We start from the raw sequence: 14,245 nt of genomic DNA on the forward strand, positions 1-14,245 counted from the left end.
AGCCTACCTGGTTTTGAAACTTCCAGTTACCCACAGACCCAGGCTTTACCTGTAGGAGGTGATGATGATGGCCTTGCCGGACTTGCCGGCTCATGCCACAGCATTCCAAAGCAGGTGCCAGGCCGTGGGGTCCATGCCAGAGGACGGCTCGTCCAGGAAGATGACGGCAGGCTCTCTGATCAGGGCGATGCCAGTGCTCAGCTTCTGCTTGTTACCACTGCTGGGGGTGGAAGGGAGAAGGTTGGGTGATGGCAATGGTCAGTCTCCAGCAGTGAGCACTGCCAGCTCAATACTCACCCCCTTTCCTTCTCTATTCAGGAAGCATTCCCACACCTCTCATGGGGCTTTCAGCAGTGCAGCCCACCACTTTCACCCAGAGCTGAACTGTGGCGTGGGCTGTCCACTCAAGGAATAGCCCATTCCCCTGGACACAGGGATGAGTCCAGGGTGAGCACATGGTTGAGGAGTCTTCTTTGAGGGTCTCGAAGTGTTGAGGGCAAGCACTTCTCTATCTGAGAGGACGGGCATTGGCTCATCTTAGCTAACTAAAAAAAAATACTGGCTGGGCGTGCTGGCTCACGCCTGTAATCCCAGCACTTTGGGAGGCTGAGGCGGGTGGATCACCTGAGGTCAGGAGTTTGAGACAAGCCTGGCCAACATGGTGAAACCCCGTCTCTACTAAAAATACAAAAATTAGCTGGCCGTGGTGGTGGGCACCTGTAATCCCAGCTACTTGGGAGGCTGAGGCAGGAGAATCGCTTGAACCCGTGAGGCGGAGGTTCAAGTGAGGTGAGATCGCACCATTGCACTTCAGCCTGGGCAACAAGAGTGAAAACCTTGCCTCAAAAGAAAAAACAAAAAACAAAAAAACACATATTGCATTTACTATGCGCAACACACAGTTCTAAACTGCAAATGTGAACTCATTTGATCTTCAGAAGATGCAGGGAAACATAAAACCTGCTTGAAACAGAAGCCAACAGGCCGGGCGCGGTGGCTCAAGCCTGTAATCCCAGCACTTTGGGAGGCCGAGACGGGTGGATCACGAGGTCAGGAGATCGAGACCATCCTGGCGAACACGGTGAAACCCCGTCTCTACTAAAAAATACAAAAAAAAAAAACTAGCCGGGCGAGATGGCGGGCGCCTGTAATCCCAGTTACTTGGGAGGCTGAGGCAGGAGAATGGCGTAAACCCCGGAGGCGGAGCTTGCAGTGAGCTGAGATCCGGCCCCTGCACTCCAGCCCGGGCGACAGAGCGAGACTCCGTCTCAAAAAAAAAAAAAAAAAAAAAGAAGCCAACAAAGAGAGAAGACCCAAGGGACATCATCATCTGACCCTGGGCTCATTTTGCCAGACGTGTGGGCACCTCTACATCCCAATCCTGGGTATGCAGTACCTCTGTGTGCCTCCAGGGGGAGCTGCACACAACACGAAGGGAGTCCATGGACCTGCGCAGCCTGTGGCCTTGCTTTGATTGGTGTCAGGCTTCTATCACTGACAACAGAAGGCTAAGAAATACCCCATGCTCCTTAGCAGAACATCTGCAGTTCAGGTACTCCAGGCCCAGTGGTATGAGGTAAGACGGGGCTTAAAATGCAAACTTATTGAAAATAGAAAGCCCTTCATGAAGTGGCAGGGAGAAAGGTCCGTCCTCACCTTATCAGGACAGTAACACCTGTGGTGCCATCGACCTGACCTCAGCCCGGTAAGCTGCCTTAGCCCTGCGTCAGCTTTATAATCCGCTCAAGCCCAGGACCAAGAGGAAGTGGTGCCTTGAGGCAGCCCAGGCCACTCACCTCTTTCTGCAGGGGTGGAGGCCGCCCCCAACCACCTGTGCAGTGACCTCATGCCCAGATCTGGGGGCTTTGCCCTGCTCTCCAGGTCTGGGAAGAACTGGAACTTATCTTGTAACTGGAGGTGGAGGGGCTGAAGGAAGCCCCAGATCTCCCCTGTAGGTCTTGACCAGCTTGTCGGCGTACATGTACCTGACTAAATCCTCAAGAATCTGGTCCACACAAGCAGTGATGTGGTGCTTTGGGATGCCCCAGATCCGGGCATACATGACCAGCATCTCACGGCCTGTCATGAAGTTCAGCAGAGCATCAAACTGAGGACAGTAACCAATCCACCGCCGTATCTGAGTTAGGAAACAGCCCGGAGAGGGAGGCACGTCAGAAGAAAGCCTCTTCCCACCAGGTTTATCAAGCCTCCAATGAGGCAAGGGCCTGGACACCTGCCGGTCTTGCTCCAGGCTGCTGCCTCTGCCACTACCTGCATCTGCCACGTGAATGCACAGGCACACTACTAAGGGGCTGTGAGTGGAAGTAGAGTAACGTAAGGGAGCCTGGGACAGCCCTTGCTGCTGGTGTAGTGGACAGGGTGGAGTGCTTGTTTAGCTCCTCCTCCAGCCCACCCAGCATGAAACCTCAGCACACAGTGCCTCCCTACTTCCTGGTGCCTTTGAAGCATCCAGTCAATACAAGAGGCTTGCTTTGCTTTTTTCCTCTTTAGAAATATTTTCCGTTAGACATGTAATCTGCAAACAGATTTTCTTTGTAAAATATTCATGCAAAGACTCCTGCAGTCTATTGGCTCAGCCTGCTGTGGCCAGGCACCTGTGCACCCTTTAGACTTCTGTGTTGGCAAAGGCACTTTTGTGGGCCTGTGCTCCTTGCTCAGGACTGGCTGGGTGCTGTTTTTGCCAAATAGTATCATCCCATATCTACCATTCTGTAACATGCTTTTCTTTCTTCTTTTCTTTTTTTTTTTTTTTTTTTTTTTGAGACGGAGTCTCGCTCTATCGCCCAGGCTAGAGTACAGTGGCCGGATCTCAGCTCACTGCAAGCTCCACCTCCCGGGTTCACGCCATTCTCCTGCCTCAGCCTCCCAAGTAGCTGGGACTATAGGTGCCCGCCACCTCGCCCGGCTAGTTTTTTGTGTTTTTTTTTTTTTTTTTTTTTTTTTTTTTTTTTTTGAGACGAAGTCTCGCTCTGTCGCCCAGGCTGGAGTGCAGTGGCCGGATCTCAGCTCACTGCAAGCTCCGCCTCCCGGGTTCACGCCATTCTTCTGCCTCAGCCTCCTGAGTAGCTGGGACCACAGGCGCCCGCCACCTCGCCCGGCTAGTTTTTTTTTTTTTGTATTTTTTTAGTAGAGACGGGGTTTCACCGTATTAGCCAGGATGGTCTCAATCTCCTGACCTCGTGATCCGCCCGTCTCGGACTCCCAAAGTGCTGGGATTACAGGCTTGAGCCACCGCGCCCGGCCATTTTTTGTGTTTTTTTAGTAGAGACAGGGTTTCACCGTTTTAGCCAGGATGATCTCGATCTCCTGACCTCGTGATCCGCCCGTCTCGGCCTCCCAAAGTGCTGGGATTACAGGTTTGAGCCACCGCGCCTGGCCTCTTATTTTCTTTTTTTGAGATGGAGTCTCGCTCTGTCACCAGGCTGGAGTGCAGTGGTGTGATCTCAGCTCACTGCAATCTCTGCCTCCCGGGTTCAAGCAATTCTCCTGCCTCAGCCTCCTGAGTAGCTGGGGTTACAGGCACACACCACCACACCCGGCTAATTTTTGTATTTTTAGTAGAGACGGGGTTTCACCATTTGGTCAGGCTGGTCTCGAACTTCTGGCCTCATGATCTACCTGCCTCAGCCTCCCCAAGTGTTGAGATTACAGGCGTGAGCAACCATGGCCAGCCAACATGCTTTTCTTACTCAACATTATGTCTTAAAGATATTCCTAGGTCAGTAAATACAGATCTACCCCCACTTATTTTAACTGCTAGTCATCCAGGGAGGGCTTCTAGATTTTATTTAGCTGTTTAAAAAATTCATTTGACTCATTTCCACGTTTTTGCTTTTATTTTTATTTTTATTTTTGGGACAGAGTCTCATTCTGTTGCACAGGCTGGAGTGCAGTGGTGCAATCTCCGCTCACTGCAACCTCCGCCTCCTGGGTTCAAGCGATTCTCCTCTCAGCCCCTCGAGTAGCCGGAGCTACAGGTGCACGCCACCACGCCCACCTATTTTTTTGTATTTTTAGTAGAGACGGGATTTCACCATGTTGGCCAGGCTGGTTTCAAACTCCTGACCTCAGGTTTTTGCCTTTCTGAACTTGCAGCTGACCACCCTCGTTTGTGTCCATGTTCGTCTACTCCCAGGTGCTGAAAAGAGTGGGATGCCATTTTCGAGAAGTAACCACTGTTTTTCCCTCCTATTTTCTCCCGTCTTCTCCTCTCTATTCAAACAGCTGGACAACCCTGGGCTTCACTGCCTGAGGTTGTGAGGATGGGTAGGATTTTACAGAATACAAAACAGAAAACCACATGGAGGCTGGGCACTGTGGCTCACGCCTGTAATCCCAGCACTTTGGGAGGCTAGGTGGGTGGATCACTTGAAGCCAGGAGTTTGAGACCAGCCTGGCCAACATGGCACACGCCTGTAATCCCAGCTACTCTGAAGGCTAAGACATGAGAATTGCTTGAACCCAGGAGGCACAGGTTACAGCGAACTGAGATCACGCCACTGCACTCCAGCCTGGGTGACAGAGGGAGACTCTAAGAAAGGAGGAAGGGGAACGGGGAGGGGAAGGGGAAGGAAATGAGAGAGAGAGAAAGAAAAAGAGAGAGAGGGAGGGAGGGAAAGAAAGGAAACCACATGAAGTGTCTGCTTAATGAAAGAGAGGTAAGGGAGAAGGCTGTCAGCATGGAAGAATGTTTACAGAGACCTTACACAACTAAGGGCCCAGCTTTGGTTCCCAGAGTGGGGCTTCCCCCTTTTCCTTCTTCTTTTTATAAAAGCTTTATTAAGATACAATGCACGTACCACATAATTCACCAGTGTGTACAGTTCAACTGTTCTTAGCACGTTCAGATCCATCATCACACTCAACTTGAAACACTTCATTGTTCCCAAAAGAAACCCTGTACCCATTAGTAGTCGCTCCCCATTCCCTTTAACACCTCCAGCACCTGATTACCACTAATAAGCTTCCTGTCTCCATGGCTTTGCCTGTTCTGGACATTTCATATTAATGGAATCACACAGCAAATGGTCTTCTGTGTCTGCCTTCTTTTACTTAGCATAAGGTTTTCTGGTTCATCCATGTTGTGGTGCATGTCAGTGCTTCATTCCTTTTTATGGCTGAGGAATATTCCATATTATACAGCAAGACCACATGTTGTTTATCCATTCATCTGTTGATGGACATTTGGGTTGTTTCCACTTTTAGCCACTATGAGTAATGCTTCTGTGAACATTCTTGTACAAGTTTCTGTGTGGATGTAGGTTTTCAGTTCTTTTGGTTATATACCTAGGAATGGAATTGCTGGGTCATATGGTAATTCTATGTTTAACCTTTTGAGTATCCTTTTTGATAATTTTAATCTTTTAAAATTATATATATAACGTTTATATTTATATGTATATATATATAACTTTTTTTTTTTGAGATAAGGTCTCACTCTCTTGCCCAGGCTGGAAGGCAGTGGTGTGATCATGGCTCACTGCAGCTTCAACCTCCTAGGCATAAGTGATCCTCTCAGCTCCCAAGTAGCTGGGACTACAGGCACACACCACTGCACCTGGCTAATTTTTAAATTTATTGTAGAGATGGAGTTTGGCTATGTTGCCCAGGCTGGTCTCGGATTCCTAGGTTCAAACCATCCTCCCGCCTGGGCCTCCCAAAGTACTGGGATTACAGGTGTGAGCCACCAAGCCTGGCCTAACTCTATCATCTTATTCAGGGCTAGCTAGCCCATATGTTCTATGTTCCTTTTTCTCTCTCAATTCTTCTATCACATAATTTTTTTCATGTTCCTATTTTTCCCTTCTATTAGCTTAAAAATATATACTCCTTTTTCCCATTACTTTGGTTGTTCCTTTAGAGATTAAAACATGCATCCTTGACTTAGCAATGGATATCATTAACTGTTTACTTTATTCATGAACAAGGTAAGGACCTTAAAATACTTTACCTTCTTTTACCCTCTCCTGACTTAAAGCCATTGTTGTCATGTATTTTACTTTTACAGGTATTTTAAACCTCATAAGACATTATTATTATAGCTTTCCGTCAAAACTGACACATCTCCCTTTTCTTTTTTTTGAGACGGAGTCTCACTCTGTTGCCCAGGCTGGAGTGCAGTGGTGCAATCTCAGCTCACTGCAACCTCCACCTCCCGAGTTCAAGCGATTGTCCTCCCTCAGCCTCCCATGTAGCTGGGACTACAGGCGCATCTCCCATCGCTCTCAGCCACACATCTCCCTTGAAAAAAAAAAAAAAAAACCACTTGGCCGGGCACGGTGGCTCATGCCTGTAATCCCAGCACTTTGGGAGGCCAAGGCAGGCAGATCATGAGGTCAGGAGATTGAGACCATCCTGGCTAACACAGTGAAACCCCATCTCTACTACAAATACAGAAATAACTCAGGCATGGTGACTCGTGCCTGTAGCCCCAGTTACTCGGGAGGCTGAGGCAGGAGAATCGCTTGACCCCGGGAGGCGGAGGGTGCGGTGAGCCGAGATCACGCCACTGCGCTCCAGCCTGGTGACAGAGCGAGACTCCATCTCAAATAAATCAATAAATCAATAAATCACTTCTTACTCCTTTTTTTCCCCCTGGGTTCCCAAAGTGCTGGGATTACAGGCATGAGCCATCCCGCCCAGCCATCCTTTCTGTATATATATATTTTTAATAGGGTCTTGCTCTGTCACCCAGGCTAGAGTGCAGTGGTATGAGCATGGCTTGCCATAACCTCAAATCCTGAGCTCAAGCGATCCTCCTACTTCAGCTTCTGGAGTAGCTGGGACTACAGGAGCATGCCACTACACCCAGCTAATTTGTTATTTTTTGTAGAGATGGGGGTCTCACTATGTTGCCTGGGTTGGTCTTGAACTCCTGGCCTCAAGCGATCCACCTGCCTTAGCTACCCAAAGTGATAGGATTATAGGTATGAGCAACGGCCACCACACCTAGCCCTTTCTGAATCTTTGAGTTTCCATCTGGGATCATTTTCCTTCTGCCTGAAACTTACTCTTTATTATCTCCTTTTGCATACATCTGCTGGTGATAAATTCTCTCAGCTTTTATTTATCTGAAGGTCTTTTTATTTATTTTTATTTATTTATTTATTTTATTTATTTATTTTTTTTGAGACGGAGTCTCACTCTGTCGCCCAGGCTGGAGTGCAGTGGCCAGATCTCAGCTCACTGCAAGCTCCGCCTCCCGGGTTTACACCATCTTCCTGCCTCAGCGTCCCGAGTAGCTGGGACTACAGGCGCCTGCCACCTCGCCCGGCTAGTTTTTTTTTTTTTTTTTTTGAGACGGAGTCTCGCTCTGCCGCCCAGGCTGGAGTGCAGTGGCCGGATCTCAGCTCACTGCAGGCTCCGCCTCCCGGGTTCATGCAATTCTCCTGCCTCAGCCTCCCCAGTAGCTGGGACTACAGGCGCCCGCCACCTCGCCCGGCTAGTTTTTTTTTTTGTATTTTTTTAGTAGAGACGGGGTTTCACCGTGTCAGCCAGGATGGTCTCGATCTCCTGACCTCGTGATCCGCCCGCCTCGGCCTCCCAAAGTGCTGGGATTACAGGCTTGAGCCACCGCGCCCGGCCTAGTTTTTTGTATTTTTTAGTAGAGACGGGGTTTCACTGTGTCAGCCAGGATGGTCTTGATCTCCTGACCTCGTGATCCGCCCGTCTAGGCCTCCCAAAGTGCTGGGATTACAGGCTTGAGCCACCGCTTTAAAAAGCCTGAAAGTCTTTTAAAAAATATCTTCTGGCCGGGCGCTGGTGGCTCACATCTGTAGTCCCAGCGCTTTGGTAGGCCGAGGCGGGCAGATGGCCTGAGGGTGGCAGTCCGAGACCAGGCTGGCCAGCATGGTGAAATCCCATCTTTACTAAAAATACAAACATTAGCCGGGTGTGGTGGCAGGCACCTGTAATCCCAGCTACTTGGGAGGCTGAAGCAGGATAATCGCTTGAACCCAGGAGGCAGAGGGTGCAGTGAGCCGAGATCACGCCACTGCATGCACCAGCCTGGGCAACAGAGTGAGACTCCATCTCAAAAAAACAGAAAGCAAGCAAGCAAGCAAACAAACAAACAAAACTTCTTTCCTAAGTATAGTTTGATGAGTTACTTTATTCCAGGTAGGTTGTTTCCTCTCATATCACTTACAATGTATCCTTCTATTGTCTTCTGGCCTCTATTATTTCTGTGATTGGGCCTCTGCCAGTGTAACTGTTGCTCACAATTGTGAAGGGACTCCACCTTTTATCTCTGGGTCCTTCTAAGACTTTTTCTTGTTTGGTTTTCAGCAGATTTACTATACTGTTCCTAGAGGCTGATTTCTTTTTATTTATCCGCTTGGGGCTAATAGGGCTTCATTTGTGATTGAGGTCTTTCATAAATTTTGAAAAGTTTTAGCCATATGGTTTCAAATGTTGCCTTGTCTCCCTTCCTTTCGGAACCTCTGTTACACACATATTAAGCCTTGTCACTGTATCCTTCCTATGTGATTAGTCATATGTTGCTGCATAACAAATTACTTCAAAACATGGGTGTAATTTGTTATTTCATGGTTATTATGTATCAGATCAGGAATCTCAGAGCAGCTTAGTTGGGTGGTGCTGACCAGGGTCTCTCATGAGGTGCTGCTAACCTGTCAGTGGGGCCCAAAGTCTCTTGAAGGCTAGAGGAGCTGTTTCCAAGTGGCTGGCAGGTCTCAGGTACCTTCTTACTGCTCCTCACCATGCAGGCCTCTCTGCAGGGCCACCTAGGTGTCTGCATGACATGGCAATGGCACTTAGCTTCCCTCAGAGTAAGCGTGCTGGTTAATTTTTTTTTTTTTTTTTTTTTTTTTTGAGATGGAGTCTCACTCTGTCGCCCAGGCTGGAGTACAGTGGTGTGATCTTGGCTCACTGCAACCTCCACCTCCCGGGTTCAAGCGATTCTCCTGCCTCAGCCTCCTGAGTAGCTGGGACTACTGGCATGTGCCACCATGCCTGGCTAATTTTTGTATGTTAGGTAGAGACAGAGTTTCACCATGTTGGTCAGGCTGGTCTCAAACTCCTGACCTCGTGATCTGCCCGCCTTGGCCCCCCAAAGTGCTGGGATTACTGGCGTGAGCCACCACACGCGGCTGTGCTGGTTAATTTTATGTGCCAACTTGACTGGACTCAGGGATGTCCAGATATCTGGTGAAACATGATTTCTGGGAATGCCTGTGAGAGTGTCTCTGGAAGTGCTCAGCACTTGAATCAGAGACAGAATAGATACATGCCCTTAAGGATGCTGTTGGGTGTCATCCAACCCGCGGAGGGCCTGAAGAGAACACAAAGGCAGACGAAGAGTGACTCCACTCTTACTAGGCTGGGACATCCATCTTCTCCTATCCTTGGACACTGGGGCCTCTAACTTTTGGGCCTTCAGACTCAGACTGGGATTGACACCATTGACACCCCAGTCCCTGTGCCTTTGGGTTTGGACAGGAATACACCACTGGTTTTATCAGGCCTCCAGCTTGCAGATGGCAGATTGTGGAACTTTTCAGCTTCCATAATTGTGTGAGCCAATGCCTCGTAATAAATCTCTTTCTATGTGTCTGTTTATGTATGTATTATTTGTTCTGTTTCTCTGGCAAATCGTGATAATACGGTGAGTGCTGTGAAGGAAAGAGAGTATCCAATCCAGAGGCTGTAGTGTCTTTTATGACCCAGTCTCAGAAGTAACACCCCATCTCTTCTTCAGAAGACTACAGTGTTTTGCTGACACATCCAACAATCCTGGTACCACATAGGGAGGGACTACTCAAGGGTGTGAATGCTGGGAGGGGCATTACTAGGGCACACCTTGGAGGCTGTATACCACAATGACTCTTATCTTCCTCTATATTTTTTCTACCCTTTTGACCCTACGTGCTTCATCCTAAAGTCTCGCTCTATCGCCCAGGCTGGAGTGCAGTGGCGCGATCTCAGCTCACTGCAAGCTCCGCCTCCTGGGTTCACGCCATTCTCCTGCCTTAGCCCCCCAAGTAGCTGGGACTACAGGCGTCCGCCACCACACCCAGCTAATTTTTTTGTATTTTCAGTAGAGACGGGGTTTCACCGTGTTAGCCAGGATGGTCTCGAGCTCCTGACCTCGTGATCCGTCTGCCTCCGCCTCCCAAAGTGCTGGGATTACAGGCGTGAGCCATTGCACTGGGACTCTAATTTTTTTTTTGTAGGGCTGGGGTGTTATATTTTATCCACATGTACCTAAGTATTTTTTTATTGTGCAACAAGCATTGCATTTGCCAAATTATTTGTAGAGATCATTTGAGGACTAGGATGATAACCTCTTTCCCTGGAGAAGATTTACCTTTGGTTTTTGGGATTTTGTTTGTTTGTTTGTTTTTTGACACAGAGTCTTACTCTGTTGCCTAGGCTGGAGTGCAGTGGCCGGATCTCAGCTCAGTGCAAGCTCCGCCTCCCGGGTTCACGCCATTCTCCCGCCTCAGCCTCCCGAGTAGCTGGGACTACAGGCGCCCGCCACCTCGCCCGGCTAGTTTTTTGTATTTTTTAGTAGAGACGGGGTTTCGCCGTGTTAGCCAGGATGGTCTCGATCTCCTGACCTCGTGATCCACCTGTCTCGGCCTCCCAAAGTGCTGGGATTACAGGCTTGAGCCACCGCGCCCGGCCTGTTTGTTTGTTTTTGAGACTGAGTCTCTCACTCTGTCACCCAGGCTGGAGTACAGTGGCTCAATCTCAGCTCACTGCAACCTCCACCTCCCGGGTTCAAGTGATTCTCATGCCTCAGCCTCCACAGTAGCTGGGATTACAGGGATGTGCCACCATGCGCGGCAAATTTCTGTATTTTTAGTAGAGATGGGTTTTTACCATGTTAGCCAGCAGGCTGGTCTCAAGTTCCTGACCTCAACTTAGCCACCCGCCTCAGCCTCCCAAAGTGTTGGGATGACAGGCGTGTGCCACCACACCCGGCCAGTTTTTTTTTTTTTTTTTTTTTTTTTTTTTTGCTTTGTTTTGTTTTGTTTTTGTTTTTGAGATAGAGTCTCACTCTGTTGCCCAGGCTGGAGTGCAGTGGCACGATCTCGGCTCACTGCAAGCTCCACCTCCTGGGTTCATGCCATTCTCCTGCCTCAGCCCCTCAAGTAGCTGGGACTACAGGTGCCCACCACCACGCCCGGCTAATTTTTTTGTATTTTTTGTATTTTCTTTTTTTGAGACGGAGTCTTGCTCAGTAACCCAGGCTGGAGTGCACTGGCAACATCTTTGCTTACAACAATCCCCACCTCCTGGGTTCAAGTGATTCTCCTGCCTCAGCCTCTCGAATAGCTGGAATTAGAGGCACCCACCACCATGCCTGGCTAATTTTTGTATTTTTAGTAGAGACAGGGTTTCACCACGTTGGTCAAGCTGGTCTCGAACTCCTGACCTCAAGTGAGCTGCCCACCTAAGCCTCCCAAAGTGCTGAGATTATATATAGGTGTGAGCCCTTGCCCTTTATTTCTGATAGATGTCTGGGAGCACTGGCAGTTTAGGGTCACATTAATTTCATGTCAAAGACTGCTATTAAGTCCAGGCTGTTTTGCAATCATTGTATAAGCTTGCATAAGCATAGCTCACCCCTGTGTCTATAGTGCAGCCCTTCAGGGTCTCAACTCAAAGAAAGGATGCATTCACCAGGCATGTGCTTGCCCCAGGTAAACTCTGAATTCCAATCCCTGTCACTCAGCATAAAAAGCAATGCTCAGCTCTCAGTTGTGAAACCTTGAATTGCTCACCTACCTGAGCCTCTATCTTCTTCTACCTCCTGGCCCAGTAAGTCTTCACTATCTTGTTAGCTTTCTGAAGCTTTCAAACATGTTTTTAACATTGGCCCAGTTTTTCTAGTTATCATCAGCAGTGGGGGGGCCAGAATTTCCTCGTTTGCCATTACTAGAAGACCTTCACCACGATTTTTAAAGTAATAAAAAGTTAAAATTAATAGTAAATATTTCATGACCAAGGAGGGCTTACATTGGTTATAATTGTCCAATTAAGCTAGGTATACTGAAAGACAACATAGAGTGGCAACTGAGGGCACGGATTCTGGAACTAGACTGGGTGGGTTCTTCTGCTTTCTCTCTACATGATTAGGTCATGAACATCGAGGCCGGCTTGATAAACTTCTTGGTAATAGTGACTCATGCATGCGTCTGCTGTGAAGAGTACAACTCTGATCGTACCTCTGCAGTGCGGTCTCTCTGGGCACCTTTCACCGCATCCCCTCTGCACCACCCCCACCTCGGCTATGCACTTACCTCATGGCAATGGCTTGTTCATGTGCTCATGAGCCCCTTGCAAGTGAGAACCACTGGGTCTAGCACAACAGCTGGGCACACAAGGCCTTCAAGAAGTGTCTCATTGAACCAGTGACAACATTGAGATAGAGACTCCAAGAGTGGGTCAGGTTTAGGAGTAGATATTAAGTTAAGTTTGAAACATTTTCGAGATACCCAAAGAAGGCTGATGAGAAGGCATCAACGTGCAGGACTGAAGCACAGGGCTGGAGTGGGCTGGGGTGTGCCTACTGGGGAAGCATCCACAGACAGCTGTTAACAGGAGCCACAGCAGTGAGAAGCCAACAGGCAGGACAGTGCATCGGGAGTGAGAAAGACGTGGCTGACGATGCAGCCTCTGAGAAATGTAAGGGGCAGATGAAGGAGAAGACTCCTTTCTGAGAAGGACGTGTCAGTGACTGAGAAGACCAGGAGCGGGGAAAGCTACAGAAGTTAACAGAAGAAGGCTAGAGTTTGAAGGCAGAAAAGGCCAGCATTATGAATGCTGCAGACGAGTCAAGGAAAAGACAGACAGAACATCAGGAGTCTCCTCAGCTAGGGGGAGTGCAGGAGGACTGGGTCCAGAGGCAGCAGATTCAAGAGCTGCTGGGAGGGAGCATCCACAGACTGCTTGACTGGATGTCTGGAGAGGTGCCTTGAACAGCAGGAGGATGTGTACCACTCACTCCCCCAGGAAGCACGAGGGAGGAAGTAAGAGGAGGTTGCAGGGCTGTGGGGAGACTTGGGGCCTGCTGAATTTCAGGTGCCTGTGGGACATTCATGATATGATGTTAAGTAAACAACTTGACATATGATCTGGAGCTCAGAGAAGCAATCTAGGATGGAGCTATGGATTTGGCAGTCACAGATGAAACAGATACATGGAATTTTCAGAGAGCAAATCCCATTCCAGTTCCTGTTCCCCAAATCCTGCGTCACAGCCCCACGTTTGTTTCCAGGGACAAACTCACCTTCCCTACATCAGAGCTGATGCTGAGGACCTTGACAAAGTCGTCCCCGGAGGTTATGGCCTTCTGCCCAGTCAGCATTTTGAAAATGGAAGACTTCTCAGCCCCAGTGATGCCAAGAAGGCCAGAGCATTCTTGTGCTTGCAGTGAAGGACACTTTGTTCACAGACAGCAGGGCACCTTGTTGATGTAGATCTGAGACACACAAGATAGGAGAAACAGTGAAGAGGCTGCCATGCAGTCAGCAGTCCAGGGGTTGCACTGTGCTTGGTGCAAACCTGCTCTGGGATAGCTACCAGCTGCCCTCTGGGCCCACGTGGCCTCTCCTGTACCCAGGCTCATACTTGCCTTCTCTCAGCTGCTACTCCCAGCAGGGTTTATTAAAGTTTTCTCTTCTCCAACTGTCTTCACATATTGAGAACTTAGTTCCCTAAGATAGGCCCTTTCCCTTCTGTCCTTAAAGCAAACAAAACTTTCTGATGTTGCCTGAGGGTTTGTTTTCGATTTTTTTTTTTTTAATTTTTTCCTTGCAGATGGAGTCTCCCTCTGTCACCCAGGCTGGAGATCAGCAGGGCGGTCTCAGCTCACTGCAACCTACGCCTACTGGGTTCAAGCAATTCTCTGTCTCAGCCTCCCGAGTAGCTGGTACTATAGGCACCCCTCACCACACCTGGCTAATTTTTTTTGTATTTTAGTAGAGATGGGGTTTCCCTGTGTTGCCTAGGCTGGTCTCAAACTCCTGAGCTCAGACAATCCGCCCGCCTCGGCCTCTGAAAGTGCTGGGATTATAGGCGTTAGCCACTGCACCTGGCCTTGATTTTGTTTTTAACCACCAGTAACCACAGGGAAACAATAAGAAAAACAAATTTGGGAGGATGTTTGAAGGGTTTTGTTTGTTTGTTTGTTTTGAGATAGAGTTTCTTGTCACCCAGGCTGGAGAGCAAAATGATGTGATCTCGGTTCACTGCA

The 14,245-nt window shown here is 48.8% G+C and overlaps 2 protein-coding genes across 3 annotated transcripts in view; both read right to left on the reverse strand.

The window, feature by feature from the left end:
* The window catches only part of CCNF (cyclin F), a 51,017-nt gene extending 37,552 nt beyond the window's left edge, over positions 1 to 13,465 (reverse strand). Inside the window, exons 1-3 of one of the 2 annotated variants that reach the window (XM_050774260.1) lie at positions 13,280 to 13,465; positions 1,986 to 2,137; positions 50 to 217 (exon numbers count right to left, since the gene is read on the reverse strand). The gene's annotated coding sequence lies outside the window, so the exon portion shown is untranslated. Of the gene's footprint in view, positions 1 to 49; positions 221 to 1,985; positions 2,138 to 13,279 lie in introns of both variants that reach the window. The other variant, XM_050774261.1, reaches the window with a different exon arrangement.
* Positions 1 to 14,245, reverse strand: part of TBC1D24 (TBC1 domain family member 24) — a 253,197-nt gene that overhangs the window by 87,797 nt on the left and 151,155 nt on the right. The gene's annotated exons all lie outside the window — the stretch shown is intronic.

The sequence above is a fragment of the Macaca thibetana genome, chromosome 20, assembly GCF_024542745.1.
Source record: "Macaca thibetana thibetana isolate TM-01 chromosome 20, ASM2454274v1, whole genome shotgun sequence".
Lineage (NCBI taxonomy): Eukaryota > Metazoa > Chordata > Mammalia > Primates > Cercopithecidae > Macaca > Macaca thibetana.